The 22,047-nt window shown below is 46.0% G+C and overlaps 9 non-coding genes across 9 annotated transcripts; all 9 read left to right on the top strand.

Moving 5' to 3' along the window:
- The first annotated feature begins 1,922 nt into the window (after window positions 1-1,922).
- LOC130317801 (U2 spliceosomal RNA) lies at window positions 1,923-2,113 on the top strand. The gene has a single exon (XR_008864831.1). It is a non-coding gene; the product is annotated as a U2 spliceosomal RNA (small nuclear RNA).
- Window positions 2,114-4,196: 2,083 nt separating this feature from the next.
- LOC130317800 (U2 spliceosomal RNA) lies at window positions 4,197-4,387 on the top strand. The gene has a single exon (XR_008864830.1). It is a non-coding gene; the product is annotated as a U2 spliceosomal RNA (small nuclear RNA).
- Window positions 4,388-6,492: 2,105 nt separating this feature from the next.
- Window positions 6,493-6,683, top strand: LOC130317799 (U2 spliceosomal RNA). The gene has a single exon (XR_008864829.1). It is a non-coding gene; the product is annotated as a U2 spliceosomal RNA (small nuclear RNA).
- A 2,090-nt stretch (window positions 6,684-8,773) lies between these two features.
- LOC130317798 (U2 spliceosomal RNA) lies at window positions 8,774-8,964 on the top strand. The gene has a single exon (XR_008864828.1). It is a non-coding gene; the product is annotated as a U2 spliceosomal RNA (small nuclear RNA).
- Window positions 8,965-11,056: 2,092 nt separating this feature from the next.
- On the top strand, window positions 11,057-11,247 carry LOC130317797 (U2 spliceosomal RNA). The gene has a single exon (XR_008864827.1). It is a non-coding gene; the product is annotated as a U2 spliceosomal RNA (small nuclear RNA).
- A 2,090-nt stretch (window positions 11,248-13,337) lies between these two features.
- Window positions 13,338-13,528, top strand: LOC130317822 (U2 spliceosomal RNA). Its single transcript, XR_008864850.1, has one exon. It is a non-coding gene; the product is annotated as a U2 spliceosomal RNA (small nuclear RNA).
- A 2,102-nt stretch (window positions 13,529-15,630) lies between these two features.
- Window positions 15,631-15,821, top strand: LOC130317821 (U2 spliceosomal RNA). The gene has a single exon (XR_008864849.1). It is a non-coding gene; the product is annotated as a U2 spliceosomal RNA (small nuclear RNA).
- A 2,096-nt stretch (window positions 15,822-17,917) lies between these two features.
- On the top strand, window positions 17,918-18,108 carry LOC130317820 (U2 spliceosomal RNA). Its single transcript, XR_008864848.1, has one exon. It is a non-coding gene; the product is annotated as a U2 spliceosomal RNA (small nuclear RNA).
- Window positions 18,109-20,202: 2,094 nt separating this feature from the next.
- On the top strand, window positions 20,203-20,393 carry LOC130317808 (U2 spliceosomal RNA). The gene has a single exon (XR_008864837.1). It is a non-coding gene; the product is annotated as a U2 spliceosomal RNA (small nuclear RNA).
- The last annotated feature ends 1,654 nt before the right edge of the window (window positions 20,394-22,047 follow it).

The following is a 22,047-nucleotide window of genomic DNA, read 5'->3' as shown; positions in this document are numbered from 1 at the left end:
GAGCGTCCAGGCACAGGACTTCTGCTGCTGCTGACTAAATGGCCTCCTTAATTGGATCATTTGAGTAGCCAGCACACCTGTGCAGGTAGGGCATGACATGATAGGCAGCTGCCTTGATAGCGGGTGGGTGCTGAATGTTCCTAATTGACAAAATAAGATTAATGCTTATGAAGAAATATAAAATCTCATCCCTTCCCCAATATCGCGCCACACCCCTACCCCTTAATTCCCTGGTTGAACGTGATGGACATATGTCTTTTTTCGACCGTACTAACTATGTAACTATGTAACATAACATGGGGGGGGGGGGTCTCCTGGCTGTTCACACAGGTGTGTCATTGCTGTACATTGACCATGCATTGCTTCTGTGGTATTGCAAAGGCAAAGACAAATGCTTCCAGCCATCCATTGCACTAATGGATTGGTCATCAGCTGGCTGTCTATGTCCCGCATCAATATAGACCAAAGTACAGAGGGTTAGGCTATGCTATTGTGCACCTACCTGATGCATCAGAAGGTGCGAGGCCCTTGCTAAATTCTGTGCACAGACTTTGAGATCTATGCTTTAGACTGTATCTAAACCTGCTCCAACATGGACTGACATTCTGGCCTACTTTCAGCCGATGCGACTTGTCTGTCGCTGAACAGTCGCTTTTTATGTATTCAGCACCTATGTATAATGTTGTAAAAATGCTCTAGAAGCTAAAGTCGCAGAAATGTCACACATATTTGGCCTGCAACTTTCTGTGCGACAAATTCAGACAGGAAAAATCAGTATAAATCCTTAGAAAATTATCCCCCAGTGTCTCCATCTGCTGGCGGTATTGAATAAGCATTGCTGCACTGATGGGGTATGCATTAGACGAAAAAAAAGAAGAAAAAGAAGAATAATACGCCCAGAAAAGAGGCGAAAAGGAGAAAAACGTAAAAAAACGTGAAAAAAAAGTAAGAGGAAGAGAAGGGAAAAAAAGGTGGAAATGGGTTTAAAAGTGATTTCGGCGGAGAAATATATATATATATATATATATATATATATATATATATATATATGCGCACACACACACATAGATATAAACGTATTCTCCGTTGAGATATTGCAGCCGCTGCTGTGTCCAGGCCCAGGAGCCTTAGCACTGTGCTGTGATGTCACTCAATACCACTGACATCACTAGGTGTAAACAACATCTCTCCTTTGCTGTGTATGTGACTATGGAGCTGTTTGGTGATGTCGTCTATTACGGCCTTCATAGAAGCAACAGGAGATTGTTGCATCCATCTTGAACCCTCAGAACTACAGTGCTATGATGTCACTCACTTCCACAGGCCTTGCAGAGTGTAAACAACAACAACCCAGCTTTGTTGTGTATGTAACCAAAGGGATTTGTGATGTCACCTAGAACCTTCACAGCAGCGACAGCTTTATGAGGAGCATCAGCACTGCTCTGCCTGAGCAGAACCATCACCGCCATAGGTTGTCAAATAACCCGGATTTAACCCACACAGGTAAGTCCAATGGGGTGCAGGCATGTCCTCTATGCTTACAGCTTCCCGTGGGTGTTGGTTTGATACCGTTTGGGGACAGCCAAGGAGGCATCTGCAGGCAACAAAGGTAGGTGTGTGCTTGTGTGTGTGTTTCCTATGCAGATCCTAAGCCCAGTGTCACATGCAAGTAGGAGGAGTAAGAAGGGTTCCTGGCAAATCCGGGTTATGGATTGCATTTAAAAAGGCCCCGTGGGAGTGCAATGGGCCCCTGTCTTGCTGCTTAGCAATAATGGTATGGGTTTAGGTTCTGCTGTGTGTACTGGTGGTTGACTGCCCCCCAGCCCAGAGTGTGCATGGAAAATTGTCTGGCAGCCTCCCTGACAGCAAGCAGTGATAGTGCCCATGAAGGGGACCTTGTTGGGCCCGCCCCTTTCACGGTTATCGCTTCTCGGCCTTTTGGCTAAGATCAAGTGTAGTATCTGTTCTTATCAGTTTAATATCTGATACGTCCCCTATCTGGGGACCATATATTAAATGGATTTTTGAGAACGGGGGCCGATTTCGAAGCTTGCTTCCGTCGCCCTATGCATTGACCCGATATGGCAGTATCTTCGGGTACAGTGCACCACCCCCTTACAGGGTTAAAAAGAAAGATTCCTACTTTCATTGCTACCTGCTTGCTGGCTAGCCAGCTAGCCAGCCCTGTGGGCCTTGCTGCTGCTGCAGCCAAAAAACAAAAGGTGGTGCTGCTGCTGCTTCTGCTGCTTCTGCTTCTGCTTGTGTCTGGCCCCTGTTGGAGCGTCCAGGCACAGGACTTCTGCTGCTGCTGACTAAATGGCCTCCTTAATTGGATCATTTGAGTAGCCAGCACACCTGTGCAGGTAGGGCATGACATGATAGGCAGCTGCCTTGATAGCGGGTGGGTGCTGAATGTTCCTAATTGACAAAATAAGATTAATGCTTATGAAGAAATATAAAATCTCATCCCTTCCCCAATATCGCGCCACACCCCTACCCCTTAATTCCCTGGTTGAACGTGATGGACATATGTCTTTTTTCGACCGTACTAACTATGTAACTATGTAACATAACATGGGGGGGGGGGGGGGGGGGGTCTCCTGGCTGTTCACACAGGTGTGTCATTGCTGTACATTGACCATGCATTGCTTCTGTGGTATTGCAAAGGCAAAGACAAATGCTTCCAGCCATCCATTGCACTAATGGATTGGTCATCAGCTGGCTGTCTATGTCCCGCATCAATATAGACCAAAGTACAGAGGGTTAGGCTATGCTATTGTGCACCTACCTGATGCATCAGAAGGTGCGAGGCCCTTGCTAAATTCTGTGCACAGACTTTGAGATCTATGCTTTAGACTGTATCTAAACCTGCTCCAACATGGACTGACATTCTGGCCTACTTTCAGCCGATGCGACTTGTCTGTCGCTGAACAGTCGCTTTTTATGTATTCAGCACCTATGTATAATGTTGTAAAAATGCTCTAGAAGCTAAAGTCGCAGAAATGTCACACATATTTGGCCTGCAACTTTCTGTGCGACAAATTCAGACAGGAAAAATCAGTATAAATCCTTAGAAAATTATCCCCCAGTGTCTCCATCTGCTGGCGGTATTGAATAAGCATTGCTGCACTGATGGGGTATGCATTAGACGAAAAAAAAGAAGAAAAAGAAGAATAATACGCCCAGAAAAGAGGCGAAAAGGAGAAAAACGTAAAAAAACGTGAAAAAAAAGTAAGAGGAAGAGAAGGGAAAAAAAGGTGGAAATGGGTTTAAAAGTGATTTCGGCGGAGAAATATATATATATATATATATATATATATATATGCGCACACACACACATAGATATAAACGTATTCTCCGTTGAGATATTGCAGCCGCTGCTGTGTCCAGGCCCAGGAGCCTTAGCACTATGCTGTGATGTCACTCAATACCACTGACATCACTAGGTGTAAACAACATCTCTCCTTTGCTGTGTATGTGACTATGGAGCTGTTTGGTGATGTCGTCTATTACGGCCTTCATAGAAGCAACAGGAGATTGTTGCATCCATCTTGAACCCTCAGAACTACAGTGCTATGATGTCACTCACTTCCACAGGCCTTGCAGAGTGTAAACAACAACAACCCAGCTTTGTTGTGTATGTAACCAAAGGGATTTGTGATGTCACCTAGAACCTTCACAGCAGCGACAGCTTTATGAGGAGCATCAGCACTGCTCTGCCTGAGCAGAACCATCACCGCCATAGGTTGTCAAATAACCCGGATTTAACCCACACAGGTAAGTCCAATGGGGTGCAGGCATGTCCTCTATGCTTACAGCTTCCCGTGGGTGTTGGTTTGATACCGTTTGGGGACAGCCAAGGAGGCATCTGCAGGCAACAAAGGTAGGTGTGTGCTTGTGTGTGTGTTTCCTATGCAGATCCTAAGCCCAGTGTCACATGCAAGTAGGAGGAGTAAGAAGGGTTCCTGGCAAATCCGGGTTATGGATTGCATTTAAAAAGGCCCCGTGGGAGTGCAATGGGCCCCTGTCTTGCTGCTTAGCAATAATGGTATGGGTTTAGGTTCTGCTGTGTGTACTGGTGGTTGACTGCCCCCCAGCCCAGAGTGTGCATGGAAAATTGTCTGGCAGCCTCCCTGACAGCAAGCAGTGATAGTGCCCATGAAGGGGACCTTGTTGGGCCCGCCCCTTTCACGGTTATCGCTTCTCGGCCTTTTGGCTAAGATCAAGTGTAGTATCTGTTCTTATCAGTTTAATATCTGATACGTCCCCTATCTGGGGACCATATATTAAATGGATTTTTGAGAACGGGGGCCGATTTCGAAGCTTGCTTCCGTCGCCCTATGCATTGACCCGATATGGCAGTATCTTCGGGTACAGTGCACCACCCCCTTACAGGGTTAAAAAGAAAGATTCCTACTTTCATTGCTACCTGCTTGCTGGCTAGCCAGCTAGCCAGCCCTGTGGGCCTTGCTGCTGCTGCAGCCAAAAAACAAAAGGTGGTGCTGCTGCTGCTTCTGCTGCTTCTGCTTCTGCTTGTGTCTGGCCCCTGTTGGAGCGTCCAGGCACAGGACTTCTGCTGCTGCTGACTAAATGGCCTCCTTAATTGGATCATTTGAGTAGCCAGCACACCTGTGCAGGTAGGGCATGACATGATAGGCAGCTGCCTTGATAGCGGGTGGGTGCTGAATGTTCCTAATTGACAAAATAAGATTAATGCTTATGAAGAAATATAAAATCTCATCCCTTCCCCAATATCGCGCCACACCCCTACCCCTTAATTCCCTGGTTGAACGTGATGGACATATGTCTTTTTTCGACCGTACTAACTATGTAACTATGTAACATAACATGGGGGGGGGGGGGGGGGGGTCTCCTGGCTGTTCACACAGGTGTGTCATTGCTGTACATTGACCATGCATTGCTTCTGTGGTATTGCAAAGGCAAAGACAAATGCTTCCAGCCATCCATTGCACTAATGGATTGGTCATCAGCTGGCTGTCTATGTCCCGCATCAATATAGACCAAAGTACAGAGGGTTAGGCTATGCTATTGTGCACCTACCTGATGCATCAGAAGGTGCGAGGCCCTTGCTAAATTCTGTGCACAGACTTTGAGATCTATGCTTTAGACTGTATCTAAACCTGCTCCAACATGGACTGACATTCTGGCCTACTTTCAGCCGATGCGACTTGTCTGTCGCTGAACAGTCGCTTTTTATGTATTCAGCACCTATGTATAATGTTGTAAAAATGCTCTAGAAGCTAAAGTCGCAGAAAAGAAATGTCACACATATTTGGCCTGCAACTTTCTGTGCGACAAATTCAGACAGGAAAAATCAGTATAAATCCTTAGAAAATTATCCCCCAGTGTCTCCATCTGCTGGCGGTATTGAATAAGCATTGCTGCACTGATGGGGTATGCATTAGACGAAAAAAAAGAAGAAAAAGAAGAATAATACGCCCAGAAAAGAGGCGAAAAGGAGAAAAACGTAAAAAAACGTGAAAAAAAAGTAAGAGGAAGAGAAGGGAAAAAAAGGTGGAAATGGGTTTAAAAGTGATTTCGGCGGAGAAATATATATATATATATATATATATATATATATATATATATATATATATATGCGCACACACACACATAGATATAAACGTATTCTCCGTTGAGATATTGCAGCCGCTGCTGTGTCCAGGCCCAGGAGCCTTAGCACTGTGCTGTGATGTCACTCAATACCACTGACATCACCAGGTGTAAACAACATCTCTCCTTTGCTGTGTATGTGACTATGGAGCTGTTTGGTGATGTCGTCTATTACGGCCTTCATAGAAGCAACAGGAGATTGTTGCATCCATCTTGAACCCTCAGAACTACAGTGCTATGATGTCACTCACTTCCACAGGCCTTGCAGAGTGTAAACAACAACAACCCAGCTTTGTTGTGTATGTAACCAAAGGGATTTGTGATGTCACCTAGAACCTTCACAGCAGCGACAGCTTTATGAGGAGCATCAGCACTGCTCTGCCTGAGCAGAACCATCACCGCCATAGGTTGTCAAATAACCCGGATTTAACCCACACAGGTAAGTCCAATGGGGTGCAGGCATGTCCTCTATGCTTACAGCTTCCCGTGGGTGTTGGTTTGATACCGTTTGGGGACAGCCAAGGAGGCATCTGCAGGCAACAAAGGTAGGTGTGTGCTTGTGTGTGTGTTTCCTATGCAGATCCTAAGCCCAGTGTCACATGCAAGTAGGAGGAGTAAGAAGGGTTCCTGGCAAATCCGGGTTATGGATTGCATTTAAAAAGGCCCCGTGGGAGTGCAATGGGCCCCTGTCTTGCTGCTTAGCAATAATGGTATGGGTTTAGGTTCTGCTGTGTGTACTGGTGGTTGACTGCCCCCCAGCCCAGAGTGTGCATGGAAAATTGTCTGGCAGCCTCCCTGACAGCAAGCAGTGATAGTGCCCATGAAGGGGACCTTGTTGGGCCCGCCCCTTTCACGGTTATCGCTTCTCGGCCTTTTGGCTAAGATCAAGTGTAGTATCTGTTCTTATCAGTTTAATATCTGATACGTCCCCTATCTGGGGACCATATATTAAATGGATTTTTGAGAACGGGGGCCGATTTCGAAGCTTGCTTCCGTCGCCCTATGCATTGACCCGATATGGCAGTATCTTCGGGTACAGTGCACCACCCCCTTACAGGGTTAAAAAGAAAGATTCCTACTTTCATTGCTACCTGCTTGCTGGCTAGCCAGCTAGCCAGCCCTGTGGGCCTTGCTGCTGCTGCAGCCAAAAAACAAAAGGTGGTGCTGCTGCTGCTTCTGCTGCTTCTGCTTCTGCTTGTGTCTGGCCCCTGTTGGAGCGTCCAGGCACAGGACTTCTGCTGCTGCTGACTAAATGGCCTCCTTAATTGGATCATTTGAGTAGCCAGCACACCTGTGCAGGTAGGGCATGACATGATAGGCAGCTGCCTTGATAGCGGGTGGGTGCTGAATGTTCCTAATTGACAAAATAAGATTAATGCTTATGAAGAAATATAAAATCTCATCCCTTCCCCAATATCGCGCCACACCCCTACCCCTTAATTCCCTGGTTGAACGTGATGGACATATGTCTTTTTTCGACCGTACTAACTATGTAACTATGTAACATAACATGGGGGGGGGGGGGGGGGTCTCCTGGCTGTTCACACAGGTGTGTCATTGCTGTACATTGACCATGCATTGCTTCTGTGGTATTGCAAAGGCAAAGACAAATGCTTCCAGCCATCCATTGCACTAATGGATTGGTCATCAGCTGGCTGTCTATGTCCCGCATCAATATAGACCAAAGTACAGAGGGTTAGGCTATGCTATTGTGCACCTACCTGATGCATCAGAAGGTGCGAGGCCCTTGCTAAATTCTGTGCACAGACTTTGAGATCTATGCTTTAGACTGTATCTAAACCTGCTCCAACATGGACTGACATTCTGGCCTACTTTCAGCCGATGCGACTTGTCTGTCGCTGAACAGTCGCTTTTTATGTATTCAGCACCTATGTATAATGTTGTAAAAATGCTCTAGAAGCTAAAGTCGCAGAAATGTCACACATATTTGGCCTGCAACTTTCTGTGCGACAAATTCAGACAGGAAAAATCAGTATAAATCCTTAGAAAATTATCCCCCAGTGTCTCCATCTGCTGGCGGTATTGAATAAGCATTGCTGCACTGATGGGGTATGCATTAGACGAAAAAAAAGAAGAAAAAGAAGAATAATACGCCCAGAAAAGAGGCGAAAAGGAGAAAAACGTAAAAAAACGTGAAAAAAAAGTAAGAGGAAGAGAAGGGAAAAAAAGGTGGAAATGGGTTTAAAAGTGATTTCGGCGGAGATATATATATATATATATATATATATATATATATATATATATATATGCGCACACACACACAGATATAAACGTATTCTCCGTTGAGATATTGCAGCCGCTGCTGTGTCCAGGCCCAGGAGCCTTAGCACTGTGCTGTGATGTCACTCAATACCACTGACATCACTAGGTGTAAACAACATCTCTCCTTTGCTGTGTATGTGACTATGGAGCTGTTTGGTGATGTCGTCTATTACGGCCTTCATAGAAGCAACAGGAGATTGTTGCATCCATCTTGAACCCTCAGAACTACAGTGCTATGATGTCACTCACTTCCACAGGCCTTGCAGAGTGTAAACAACAACAACCCAGCTTTGTTGTGTATGTAACCAAAGGGATTTGTGATGTCACCTAGAACCTTCACAGCAGCGACAGCTTTATGAGGAGCATCAGCACTGCTCTGCCTGAGCAGAACCATCACCGCCATAGGTTGTCAAATAACCCGGATTTAACCCACACAGGTAAGTCCAATGGGGTGCAGGCATGTCCTCTATGCTTACAGCTTCCCGTGGGTGTTGGTTTGATACCGTTTGGGGACAGCCAAGGAGGCATCTGCAGGCAACAAAGGTAGGTGTGTGCTTGTGTGTGTGTTTCCTATGCAGATCCTAAGCCCAGTGTCACATGCAAGTAGGAGGAGTAAGAAGGGTTCCTGGCAAATCCGGGTTATGGATTGCATTTAAAAAGGCCCCGTGGGAGTGCAATGGGCCCCTGTCTTGCTGCTTAGCAATAATGGTATGGGTTTAGGTTCTGCTGTGTGTACTGGTGGTTGACTGCCCCCCAGCCCAGAGTGTGCATGGAAAATTGTCTGGCAGCCTCCCTGACAGCAAGCAGTGATAGTGCCCATGAAGGGGACCTTGTTGGGCCCGCCCCTTTCACGGTTATCGCTTCTCGGCCTTTTGGCTAAGATCAAGTGTAGTATCTGTTCTTATCAGTTTAATATCTGATACGTCCCCTATCTGGGGACCATATATTAAATGGATTTTTGAGAACGGGGGCCGATTTCGAAGCTTGCTTCCGTCGCCCTATGCATTGACCCGATATGGCAGTATCTTCGGGTACAGTGCACCACCCCCTTACAGGGTTAAAAAGAAAGATTCCTACTTTCATTGCTACCTGCTTGCTGGCTAGCCAGCTAGCCAGCCCTGTGGGCCTTGCTGCTGCTGCAGCCAAAAAACAAAAGGTGGTGCTGCTGCTGCTTCTGCTGCTTCTGCTTCTGCTTGTGTCTGGCCCCTGTTGGAGCGTCCAGGCACAGGACTTCTGCTGCTGCTGACTAAATGGCCTCCTTAATTGGATCATTTGAGTAGCCAGCACACCTGTGCAGGTAGGGCATGACATGATAGGCAGCTGCCTTGATAGCGGGTGGGTGCTGAATGTTCCTAATTGACAAAATAAGATTAATGCTTATGAAGAAATATAAAATCTCATCCCTTCCCCAATATCGCGCCACACCCCTACCCCTTAATTCCCTGGTTGAACGTGATGGACATATGTCTTTTTTCGACCGTACTAACTATGTAACTATGTAACATAACATGGGGGGGGGGGGGTCTCCTGGCTGTTCACACAGGTGTGTCATTGCTGTACATTGACCATGCATTGCTTCTGTGGTATTGCAAAGGCAAAGACAAATGCTTCCAGCCATCCATTGCACTAATGGATTGGTCATCAGCTGGCTGTCTATGTCCCGCATCAATATAGACCAAAGTACAGAGGGTTAGGCTATGCTATTGTGCACCTACCTGATGCATCAGAAGGTGCGAGGCCCTTGCTAAATTCTGTGCACAGACTTTGAGATCTATGCTTTAGACTGTATCTAAACCTGCTCCAACATGGACTGACATTCTGGCCTACTTTCAGCCGATGCGACTTGTCTGTCGCTGAACAGTCGCTTTTTATGTATTCAGCACCTATGTATAATGTTGTAAAAATGCTCTAGAAGCTAAAGTCGCAGAAATGTCACACATATTTGGCCTGCAACTTTCTGTGCGACAAATTCAGACAGGAAAAATCAGTATAAATCCTTAGAAAATTATCCCCCAGTGTCTCCATCTGCTGGCGGTATTGAATAAGCATTGTTGCACTGATGGGGTATGCATTAGACGAAAAAAAAGAAGAAAAAGAAGAATAATACGCCCAGAAAAGAGGCGAAAAGGAGAAAAACGTAAAAAAACGTGAAAAAAAAGTAAGAGGAAGAGAAGGGAAAAAAAGGTGGAAATGGGTTTAAAAGTGATTTCGGCGGAGAAATATATATATATATATATATATATATATATATATATATATATATATATGCGCACACACACACATAGATATAAACGTATTCTCCGTTGAGATATTGCAGCCGCTGCTGTGTCCAGGCCCAGGAGCCTTAGCACTGTGCTGTGATGTCACTCAATACCACTGACATCACTAGGTGTAAACAACATCTCTCCTTTGCTGTGTATGTGACTATGGAGCTGTTTGGTGATGTCGTCTATTACGGCCTTCATAGAAGCAACAGGAGATTGTTGCATCCATCTTGAACCCTCAGAACTACAGTGCTATGATGTCACTCACTTCCACAGGCCTTGCAGAGTGTAAACAACAACAACCCAGCTTTGTTGTGTATGTAACCAAAGGGATTTGTGATGTCACCTAGAACCTTCACAGCAGCGACAGCTTTATGAGGAGCATCAGCACTGCTCTGCCTGAGCAGAACCATCACCGCCATAGGTTGTCAAATAACCCGGATTTAACCCACACAGGTAAGTCCAATGGGGTGCAGGCATGTCCTCTATGCTTACAGCTTCCCGTGGGTGTTGGTTTGATACCGTTTGGGGACAGCCAAGGAGGCATCTGCAGGCAACAAAGGTAGGTGTGTGCTTGTGTGTGTGTTTCCTATGCAGATCCTAAGCCCAGTGTCACATGCAAGTAGGAGGAGTAAGAAGGGTTCCTGGCAAATCCGGGTTATGGATTGCATTTAAAAAGGCCCCGTGGGAGTGCAATGGGCCCCTGTCTTGCTGCTTAGCAATAATGGTATGGGTTTAGGTTCTGCTGTGTGTACTGGTGGTTGACTGCCCCCCAGCCCAGAGTGTGCATGGAAAATTGTCTGGCAGCCTCCCTGACAGCAAGCAGTGATAGTGCCCATGAAGGGGACCTTGTTGGGCCCGCCCCTTTCACGGTTATCGCTTCTCGGCCTTTTGGCTAAGATCAAGTGTAGTATCTGTTCTTATCAGTTTAATATCTGATACGTCCCCTATCTGGGGACCATATATTAAATGGATTTTTGAGAACGGGGGCCGATTTCGAAGCTTGCTTCCGTCGCCCTATGCATTGACCCGATATGGCAGTATCTTCGGGTACAGTGCACCACCCCCTTACAGGGTTAAAAAGAAAGATTCCTACTTTCATTGCTACCTGCTTGCTGGCTAGCCAGCTAGCCAGCCCTGTGGGCCTTGCTGCTGCTGCAGCCAAAAAACAAAAGGTGGTGCTGCTGCTGCTTCTGCTGCTTCTGCTTCTGCTTGTGTCTGGCCCCTGTTGGAGCGTCCAGGCACAGGACTTCTGCTGCTGCTGACTAAATGGCCTCCTTAATTGGATCATTTGAGTAGCCAGCACACCTGTGCAGGTAGGGCATGACATGATAGGCAGCTGCCTTGATAGCGGGTGGGTGCTGAATGTTCCTAATTGACAAAATAAGATTAATGCTTATGAAGAAATATAAAATCTCATCCCTTCCCCAATATCGCGCCACACCCCTACCCCTTAATTCCCTGGTTGAACGTGATGGACATATGTCTTTTTTCGACCGTACTAACTATGTAACTATGTAACATAACATGGGGGGGGGGGGGGGGGTCTCCTGGCTGTTCACACAGGTGTGTCATTGCTGTACATTGACCATGCATTGCTTCTGTGGTATTGCAAAGGCAAAGACAAATGCTTCCAGCCATCCATTGCACTAATGGATTGGTCATCAGCTGGCTGTCTATGTCCCGCATCAATATAGACCAAAGTACAGAGGGTTAGGCTATGCTATTGTGCACCTACCTGATGCATCAGAAGGTGCGAGGCCCTTGCTAAATTCTGTGCACAGACTTTGAGATCTATGCTTTAGACTGTATCTAAACCTGCTCCAACATGGACTGACATTCTGGCCTACTTTCAGCCGATGCGACTTGTCTGTCGCTGAACAGTCGCTTTTTATGTATTCAGCACCTATGTATAATGTTGTAAAAATGCTCTAGAAGCTAAAGTCGCAGAAATGTCACACATATTTGGCCTGCAACTTTCTGTGCGACAAATTCAGACAGGAAAAATCAGTATAAATCCTTAGAAAATTATCCCCCAGTGTCTCCATCTGCTGGCGGTATTGAATAAGCATTGCTGCACTGATGGGGTATGCATTAGACGAAAAAAAAGAAGAAAAAGAAGAATAATACGCCCAGAAAAGAGGCGAAAAGGAGAAAAACGTAAAAAAACGTGAAAAAAAAGTAAGAGGAAGAGAAGGGAAAAAAAGGTGGAAATGGGTTTAAAAGTGATTTCGGCGGAGAAATATATATATATATATATATATATATATATATATATATATATGCGCACACACACACATAGATATAAACGTATTCTCCGTTGAGATATTGCAGCCGCTGCTGTGTCCAGGCCCAGGAGCCTTAGCACTGTGCTGTGATGTCACTCAATACCACTGACATCACTAGGTGTAAACAACATCTCTCCTTTGCTGTGTATGTGACTATGGAGCTGTTTGGTGATGTCGTCTATTACGGCCTTCATAGAAGCAACAGGAGATTGTTGCATCCATCTTGAACCCTCAGAACTACAGTGCTATGATGTCACTCACTTCCACAGGCCTTGCAGAGTGTAAACAACAACAACCCAGCTTTGTTGTGTATGTAACCAAAGGGATTTGTGATGTCACCTAGAACCTTCACAGCAGCGACAGCTTTATGAGGAGCATCAGCACTGCTCTGCCTGAGCAGAACCATCACCGCCATAGGTTGTCAAATAACCCGGATTTAACCCACACAGGTAAGTCCAATGGGGTGCAGGCATGTCCTCTATGCTTACAGCTTCCCGTGGGTGTTGGTTTGATACCGTTTGGGGACAGCCAAGGAGGCATCTGCAGGCAACAAAGGTAGGTGTGTGCTTGTGTGTGTGTTTCCTATGCAGATCCTAAGCCCAGTGTCACATGCAAGTAGGAGGAGTAAGAAGGGTTCCTGGCAAATCCGGGTTATGGATTGCATTTAAAAAGGCCCCGTGGGAGTGCAATGGGCCCCTGTCTTGCTGCTTAGCAATAATGGTATGGGTTTAGGTTCTGCTGTGTGTACTGGTGGTTGACTGCCCCCCAGCCCAGAGTGTGCATGGAAAATTGTCTGGCAGCCTCCCTGACAGCAAGCAGTGATAGTGCCCATGAAGGGGACCTTGTTGGGCCCGCCCCTTTCACGGTTATCGCTTCTCGGCCTTTTGGCTAAGATCAAGTGTAGTATCTGTTCTTATCAGTTTAATATCTGATACGTCCCCTATCTGGGGACCATATATTAAATGGATTTTTGAGAACGGGGGCCGATTTCGAAGCTTGCTTCCGTCGCCCTATGCATTGACCCGATATGGCAGTATCTTCGGGTACAGTGCACCACCCCCTTACAGGGTTAAAAAGAAAGATTCCTACTTTCATTGCTACCTGCTTGCTGGCTAGCCAGCTAGCCAGCCCTGTGGGCCTTGCTGCTGCTGCAGCCAAAAAACAAAAGGTGGTGCTGCTGCTGCTTCTGCTGCTTCTGCTTCTGCTTCTGCTTGTGTCTGGCCCCTGTTGGAGCGTCCAGGCACAGGACTTCTGCTGCTGCTGACTAAATGGCCTCCTTAATTGGATCATTTGAGTAGCCAGCACACCTGTGCAGGTAGGGCATGACATGATAGGCAGCTGCCTTGATAGCGGGTGGGTGCTGAATGTTCCTAATTGACAAAATAAGATTAATGCTTATGAAGAAATATAAAATCTCATCCCTTCCCCAATATCGCGCCACACCCCTACCCCTTAATTCCCTGGTTGAACGTGATGGACATATGTCTTTTTTCGACCGTACTAACTATGTAACTATGTAACATAACATGGGGGGGGGGGGGGGGGTCTCCTGGCTGTTCACACAGGTGTGTCATTGCTGTACATTGACCATGCATTGCTTCTGTGGTATTGCAAAGGCAAAGACAAATGCTTCCAGCCATCCATTGCACTAATGGATTGGTCATCAGCTGGCTGTCTATGTCCCGCATCAATATAGACCAAAGTACAGAGGGTTAGGCTATGCTATTGTGCACCTACCTGATGCATCAGAAGGTGCGAGGCCCTTGCTAAATTCTGTGCACAGACTTTGAGATCTATGCTTTAGACTGTATCTAAACCTGCTCCAACATGGACTGACATTCTGGCCTACTTTCAGCCGATGCGACTTGTCTGTCGCTGAACAGTCGCTTTTTATGTATTCAGCACCTATGTATAATGTTGTAAAAATGCTCTAGAAGCTAAAGTCGCAGAAATGTCACACATATTTGGCCTGCAACTTTCTGTGCGACAAATTCAGACAGGAAAAATCAGTATAAATCCTTAGAAAATTATCCCCCAGTGTCTCCATCTGCTGGCGGTATTGAATAAGCATTGCTGCACTGATGGGGTATGCATTAGACGAAAAAAAAGAAGAAAAAGAAGAATAATACGCCCAGAAAAGAGGCGAAAAGGAGAAAAACGTAAAAAAACGTGAAAAAAAAGTAAGAGGAAGAGAAGGGAAAAAAAGGTGGAAATGGGTTTAAAAGTGATTTCGGCGGAGAAATATATATATATATATATATATATATATATATATATATATATATATATGCGCACACACACACATAGATATAAACGTATTCTCCGTTGAGATATTGCAGCCGCTGCTGTGTCCAGGCCCAGGAGCCTTAGCACTGTGCTGTGATGTCACTCAATACCACTGACATCACTAGGTGTAAACAACATCTCTCCTTTGCTGTGTATGTGACTATGGAGCTGTTTGGTGATGTCGTCTATTACGGCCTTCATAGAAGCAACAGGAGATTGTTGCATCCATCTTGAACCCTCAGAACTACAGTGCTATGATGTCACTCACTTCCACAGGCCTTGCAGAGTGTAAACAACAACAACCCAGCTTTGTTGTGTATGTAACCAAAGGGATTTGTGATGTCACCTAGAACCTTCACAGCAGCGACAGCTTTATGAGGAGCATCAGCACTGCTCTGCCTGAGCAGAACCATCACCGCCATAGGTTGTCAAATAACCCGGATTTAACCCACACAGGTAAGTCCAATGGGGTGCAGGCATGTCCTCTATGCTTACAGCTTCCCGTGGGTGTTGGTTTGATACCGTTTGGGGACAGCCAAGGAGGCATCTGCAGGCAACAAAGGTAGGTGTGTGCTTGTGTGTGTGTTTCCTATGCAGATCCTAAGCCCAGTGTCACATGCAAGTAGGAGGAGTAAGAAGGGTTCCTGGCAAATCCGGGTTATGGATTGCATTTAAAAAGGCCCCGTGGGAGTGCAATGGGCCCCTGTCTTGCTGCTTAGCAATAATGGTATGGGTTTAGGTTCTGCTGTGTGTACTGGTGGTTGACTGCCCCCCAGCCCAGAGTGTGCATGGAAAATTGTCTGGCAGCCTCCCTGACAGCAAGCAGTGATAGTGCCCATGAAGGGGACCTTGTTGGGCCCGCCCCTTTCACGGTTATCGCTTCTCGGCCTTTTGGCTAAGATCAAGTGTAGTATCTGTTCTTATCAGTTTAATATCTGATACGTCCCCTATCTGGGGACCATATATTAAATGGATTTTTGAGAACGGGGGCCGATTTCGAAGCTTGCTTCCGTCGCCCTATGCATTGACCCGATATGGCAGTATCTTCGGGTACAGTGCACCACCCCCTTACAGGGTTAAAAAGAAAGATTCCTACTTTCATTGCTACCTGCTTGCTGGCTAGCCAGCTAGCCAGCCCTGTGGGCCTTGCTGCTGCTGCAGCCAAAAAACAAAAGGTGGTGCTGCTGCTGCTTCTGCTGCTTCTGCTTCTGCTTGTGTCTGGCCCCTGTTGGAGCGTCCAGGCACAGGACTTCTGCTGCTGCTGACTAAATGGCCTCCTTAATTGGATCATTTGAGTAGCCAGCACACCTGTGCAGGTAGGGCATGACATGATAGGCAGCTGCCTTGATAGCGGGTGGGTGCTGAATGTTCCTAATTGACAAAATAAGATTAATGCTTATGAAGAAATATAAAATCTCATCCCTTCCCCAATATCGCGCCACACCCCTACCCCTTAATTCCCTGGTTGAACGTGATGGACATATGTCTTTTTTCGACCGTACTAACTATGTAACTATGTAACATAACATGGGGGGGGGGGGGGGGTCTCCTGGCTGTTCACACAGGTGTGTCATTGCTGTACATTGACCATGCATTGCTTCTGTGGTATTGCAAAGGCAAAGACAAATGCTTCCAGCCATCCATTGCACTAATGGATTGGTCATCAGCTGGCTGTCTATGTCCCGCATCAATATAGACCAAAGTACAGAGGGTTAGGCTATGCTATTGTGCACCTACCTGATGCATCAGAAGGTGCGAGGCCCTTGCTAAATTCTGTGCACAGACTTTGAGATCTATGCTTTAGACTGTATCTAAACCTGCTCCAACATGGACTGACATTCTGGCCTACTTTCAGCCGATGCGACTTGTCTGTCGCTGAACAGTCGCTTTTTATGTATTCAGCACCTATGTATAATGTTGTAAAAATGCTCTAGAAGCTAAAGTCGCAGAAATGTCACACATATTTGGCCTGCAACTTTCTGTGCGACAAATTCAGACAGGAAAAATCAGTATAAATCCTTAGAAAATTATCCCCCAGTGTCTCCATCTGCTGGCGGTATTGAATAAGCATTGCTGCACTGATGGGGTATGCATTAGACGAAAAAAAAGAAGAAAAAGAAGAATAATACGCCCAGAAAAGAGGCGAAAAGGAGAAAAACGTAAAAAAACGTGAAAAAAAAGTAAGAGGAAGAGAAGGGAAAAAAAGGTGGAAATGGGTTTAAAAGTGATTTCGGCGGAGAATATATATATATATATATATATATATATATATATATATATATATATATATGCGCACACACACACATAGATATAAACGTATTCTCCGTTGAGATATTGCAGCCGCTGCTGTGTCCAGGCCCAGGAGCCTTAGCACTGTGCTGTGATGTCACTCAATACCACTGACATCACTAGGTGTAAACAACATCTCTCCTTTGCTGTGTATGTGACTATGGAGCTGTTTGGTGATGTCGTCTATTACGGCCTTCATAGAAGCAACAGGAGATTGTTGCATCCATCTTGAACCCTCAGAACTACAGTGCTATGATGTCACTCACTTCCACAGGCCTTGCAGAGTGTAAACAACAACAACCCAGCTTTGTTGTGTATGTAACCAAAGGGATTTGTGATGTCACCTAGAACCTTCACAGCAGCGACAGCTTTATGAGGAGCATCAGCACTGCTCTGCCTGAGCAGAACCATCACCGCCATAGGTTGTCAAATAACCCGGATTTAACCCACACAGGTAAGTCCAATGGGGTGCAGGCATGTCCTCTATGCTTACAGCTTCCCGTGGGTGTTGGTTTGATACCGTTTGGGGACAGCCAAGGAGGCATCTGCAGGCAACAAAGGTAGGTGTGTGCTTGTGTGTGTGTTTCCTATGCAGATCCTAAGCCCAGTGTCACATGCAAGTAGGAGGAGTAAGAAGGGTTCCTGGCAAATCCGGGTTATGGATTGCATTTAAAAAGGCCCCGTGGGAGTGCAATGGGCCCCTGTCTTGCTGCTTAGCAATAATGGTATGGGTTTAGGTTCTGCTGTGTGTACTGGTGGTTGACTGCCCCCCAGCCCAGAGTGTGCATGGAAAATTGTCTGGCAGCCTCCCTGACAGCAAGCAGTGATAGTGCCCATGAAGGGGACCTTGTTGGGCCCGCCCCTTTCACGGTTATCGCTTCTCGGCCTTTTGGCTAAGATCAAGTGTAGTATCTGTTCTTATCAGTTTAATATCTGATACGTCCCCTATCTGGGGACCATATATTAAATGGATTTTTGAGAACGGGGGCCGATTTCGAAGCTTGCTTCCGTCGCCCTATGCATTGACCCGATATGGCAGTATCTTCGGGTACAGTGCACCACCCCCTTACAGGGTTAAAAAGAAAGATTCCTACTTTCATTGCTACCTGCTTGCTGGCTAGCCAGCTAGCCAGCCCTGTGGGCCTTGCTGCTGCTGCAGCCAAAAAACAAAAGGTGGTGCTGCTGCTGCTTCTGCTGCTTCTGCTTCTGCTTGTGTCTGGCCCCTGTTGGAGCGTCCAGGCACAGGACTTCTGCTGCTGCTGACTAAATGGCCTCCTTAATTGGATCATTTGAGTAGCCAGCACACCTGTGCAGGTAGGGCATGACATGATAGGCAGCTGCCTTGATAGCGGGTGGGTGCTGAATGTTCCTAATTGACAAAATAAGATTAATGCTTATGAAGAAATATAAAATCTCATCCCTTCCCCAATATCGCGCCACACCCCTACCCCTTAATTCCCTGGTTGAACGTGATGGACATATGTCTTTTTTCGACCGTACTAACTATGTAACTATGTAACATAACATGGGGGGGGGGGGGGGGGGGTCTCCTGGCTGTTCACACAGGTGTGTCATTGCTGTACATTGACCATGCATTGCTTCTGTGGTATTGCAAAGGCAAAGACAAATGCTTCCAGCCATCCATTGCACTAATGGATTGGTCATCAGCTGGCTGTCTATGTCCCGCATCAATATAGACCAAAGTACAGAGGGTTAGGCTATGCTATTGTGCACCTACCTGATGCATCAGAAGGTGCGAGGCCCTTGCTAAATTCTGTGCACAGACTTTGAGATCTATGCTTTAGACTGTATCTAAACCTGCTCCAACATGGACTGACATTCTGGCCTACTTTCAGCCGATGCGACTTGTCTGTCGCTGAACAGTCGCTTTTTATGTATTCAGCACCTATGTATAATGTTGTAAAAATGCTCTAGAAGCTAAAGTCGCAGAAATGTCACACATATTTGGCCTGCAACTTTCTGTGCGACAAATTCAGACAGGAAAAATCAGTATAAATCCTTAGAAAATTATCCCCCAGTGTCTCCATCTGCTGGCGGTATTGAATAAGCATTGCTGCACTGATGGGGTATGCATTAGACGAAAAAAAAGAAGAAAAAGAAGAATAATACGCCCAGAAAAGAGGCGAAAAGGAGAAAAACGTAAAAAAACGTGAAAAAAAAGTAAGAGGAAGAGAAGGGAAAAAAAGGTGGAAATGGGTTTAAAAGTGATTTCGGCGGAGAAATATATATATATATATATATATATATATATATATATATATATATGCGCACACACACACATAGATATAAACGTATTCTCCGTTGAGATATTGCAGCCGCTGCTGTGTCCAGGCCCAGGAGCCTTAGCACTGTGCTGTGATGTCACTCAATACCACTGACATCACTAGGTGTAAACAACATCTCTCCTTTGCTGTGTATGTGACTATGGAGCTGTTTGGTGATGTCGTCTATTACGGCCTTCATAGAAGCAACAGGAGATTGTTGCATCCATCTTGAACCCTCAGAACTACAGTGCTATGATGTCACTCACTTCCACAGGCCTTGCAGAGTGTAAACAACAACAACCCAGCTTTGTTGTGTATGTAACCAAAGGGATTTGTGATGTCACCTAGAACCTTCACAGCAGCGACAGCTTTATGAGGAGCATCAGCACTGCTCTGCCTGAGCAGAACCATCACCGCCATAGGTTGTCAAATAACCCGGATTTAACCCACACAGGTAAGTCCAATGGGGTGCAGGCATGTCCTCTATGCTTACAGCTTCCCGTGGGTGTTGGTTTGATACCGTTTGGGGACAGCCAAGGAGGCATCTGCAGGCAACAAAGGTAGGTGTGTGCTTGTGTGTGTGTTTCCTATGCAGATCCTAAGCCCAGTGTCACATGCAAGTAGGAGGAGTAAGAAGGGTTCCTGGCAAATCCGGGTTATGGATTGCATTTAAAAAGGCCCCGTGGGAGTGCAATGGGCCCCTGTCTTGCTGCTTAGCAATAATGGTATGGGTTTAGGTTCTGCTGTGTGTACTGGTGGTTGACTGCCCCCCAGCCCAGAGTGTGCATGGAAAATTGTCTGGCAGCCTCCCTGACAGCAAGCAGTGATAGTGCCCATGAAGGGGACCTTGTTGGGCCCGCCCCTTTCACGGTTATCGCTTCTCGGCCTTTTGGCTAAGATCAAGTGTAGTATCTGTTCTTATCAGTTTAATATCTGATACGTCCCCTATCTGGGGACCATATATTAAATGGATTTTTGAGAACGGGGGCCGATTTCGAAGCTTGCTTCCGTCGCCCTATGCATTGACCCGATATGGCAGTATCTTCGGGTACAGTGCACCACCCCCTTACAGGGTTAAAAAGAAAGATTCCTACTTTCATTGCTACCTGCTTGCTGGCTAGCCAGCTAGCCAGCCCTGTGGGCCTTGCTGCTGCTGCAGCCAAAAAACAAAAGGTGGTGCTGCTGCTGCTTCTGCTGCTTCTACTTCTGCTTGTGTCTGGCCCCTGTTGGAGCGTCCAGGCACAGGACTTCTGCTGCTGCTGACTAAATGGCCTCCTTAATTGGATCATTTGAGTAGCCAGCACACCTGTGCAGGTAGGGCATGACATGATAGGCAGCTGCCTTGATAGCGGGTGGGTGCTGAATGTTCCTAATTGACAAAATAAGATTAATGCTTATGAAGAAATATAAAATCTCATCCCTTCCCCAATATCGCGCCACACCCCTACCCCTTAATTCCCTGGTTGAACGTGATGGACATATGTCTTTTTTCGACCGTACTAACTATGTAACTATGTAACATAACATGGGGGGGGGGGGGGGGGGTCTCCTGGCTGTTCACACAGGTGTGTCATTGCTGTACATTGACCATGCATTGCTTCTGTGGTATTGCAAAGGCAAAGACAAATGCTTCCAGCCATCCATTGCACTAATGGATTGGTCATCAGCTGGCTGTCTATGTCCCGCATCAATATAGACCAAAGTACAGAGGGTTAGGCTATGCTATTGTGCACCTACCTGATGCATCAGAAGGTGCGAGGCCCTTGCTAAATTCTGTGCACAGACTTTGAGATCTATGCTTTAGACTGTATCTAAACCTGCTCCAACATGGACTGACATTCTGGCCTACTTTCAGCCGATGCGACTTGTCTGTCGCTGAACAGTCGCTTTTTATGTATTCAGCACCTATGTATAATGTTGTAAAAATGCTCTAGAAGCTAAAGTCGCAGAAATGTCACACATATTTGGCCTGCAACTTTCTGTGCGACAAATTCAGACAGGAAAAATCAGTATAAATCCTTAGAAAATTATCCCCCAGTGTCTCCATCTGCTGGCGGTATTGAATAAGCATTGCTGCACTGATGGGGTATGCATTAGACGAAAAAAAAGAAGAAAAAGAAGAATAATACGCCCAGAAAAGAGGCGAAAAGGAGAAAAACGTAAAAAAACGTGAAAAAAAAGTAAGAGGAAGAGAAGGGAAAAAAAGGTGGAAATGGGTTTAAAAGTGATTTCGGCGGAGAAATATATATATATATATATATATATATATATATATATATATATATGCGCACACACACACATAGATATAAACGTATTCTCCGTTGAGATATTGCAGCCGCTGCTGTGTCCAGGCCCAGGAGCCTTAGCACTGTGCTGTGATGTCACTCAATACCACTGACATCACTAGGTGTAAACAACATCTCTCCTTTGCTGTGTATGTGACTATGGAGCTGTTTGGTGATGTCGTCTATTACGGCCTTCATAGAAGCAACAGGAGATTGTTGCATCCATCTTGAACCCTCAGAACTACAGTGCTATGATGTCACTCACTTCCACAGGCCTTGCAGAGTGTAAACAACAACAACCCAGCTTTGTTGTGTATGTAACCAAAGGGATTTGTGATGTCACCTAGAACCTTCACAGCAGCGACAGCTTTATGAGGAGCATCAGCACTGCTCTGCCTGAGCAGAACCATCACCGCCATAGGTTGTCAAATAA

Source organism: Hyla sarda, unplaced genomic scaffold, assembly GCF_029499605.1.
Source record: "Hyla sarda isolate aHylSar1 unplaced genomic scaffold, aHylSar1.hap1 scaffold_2033, whole genome shotgun sequence".
NCBI classification, from domain to species: Eukaryota; Metazoa; Chordata; class Amphibia; order Anura; family Hylidae; genus Hyla; species Hyla sarda.
Note: the sequence above shows the minus strand (reverse complement) of the source record. Positions and strands in the feature narration are given on the sequence as shown.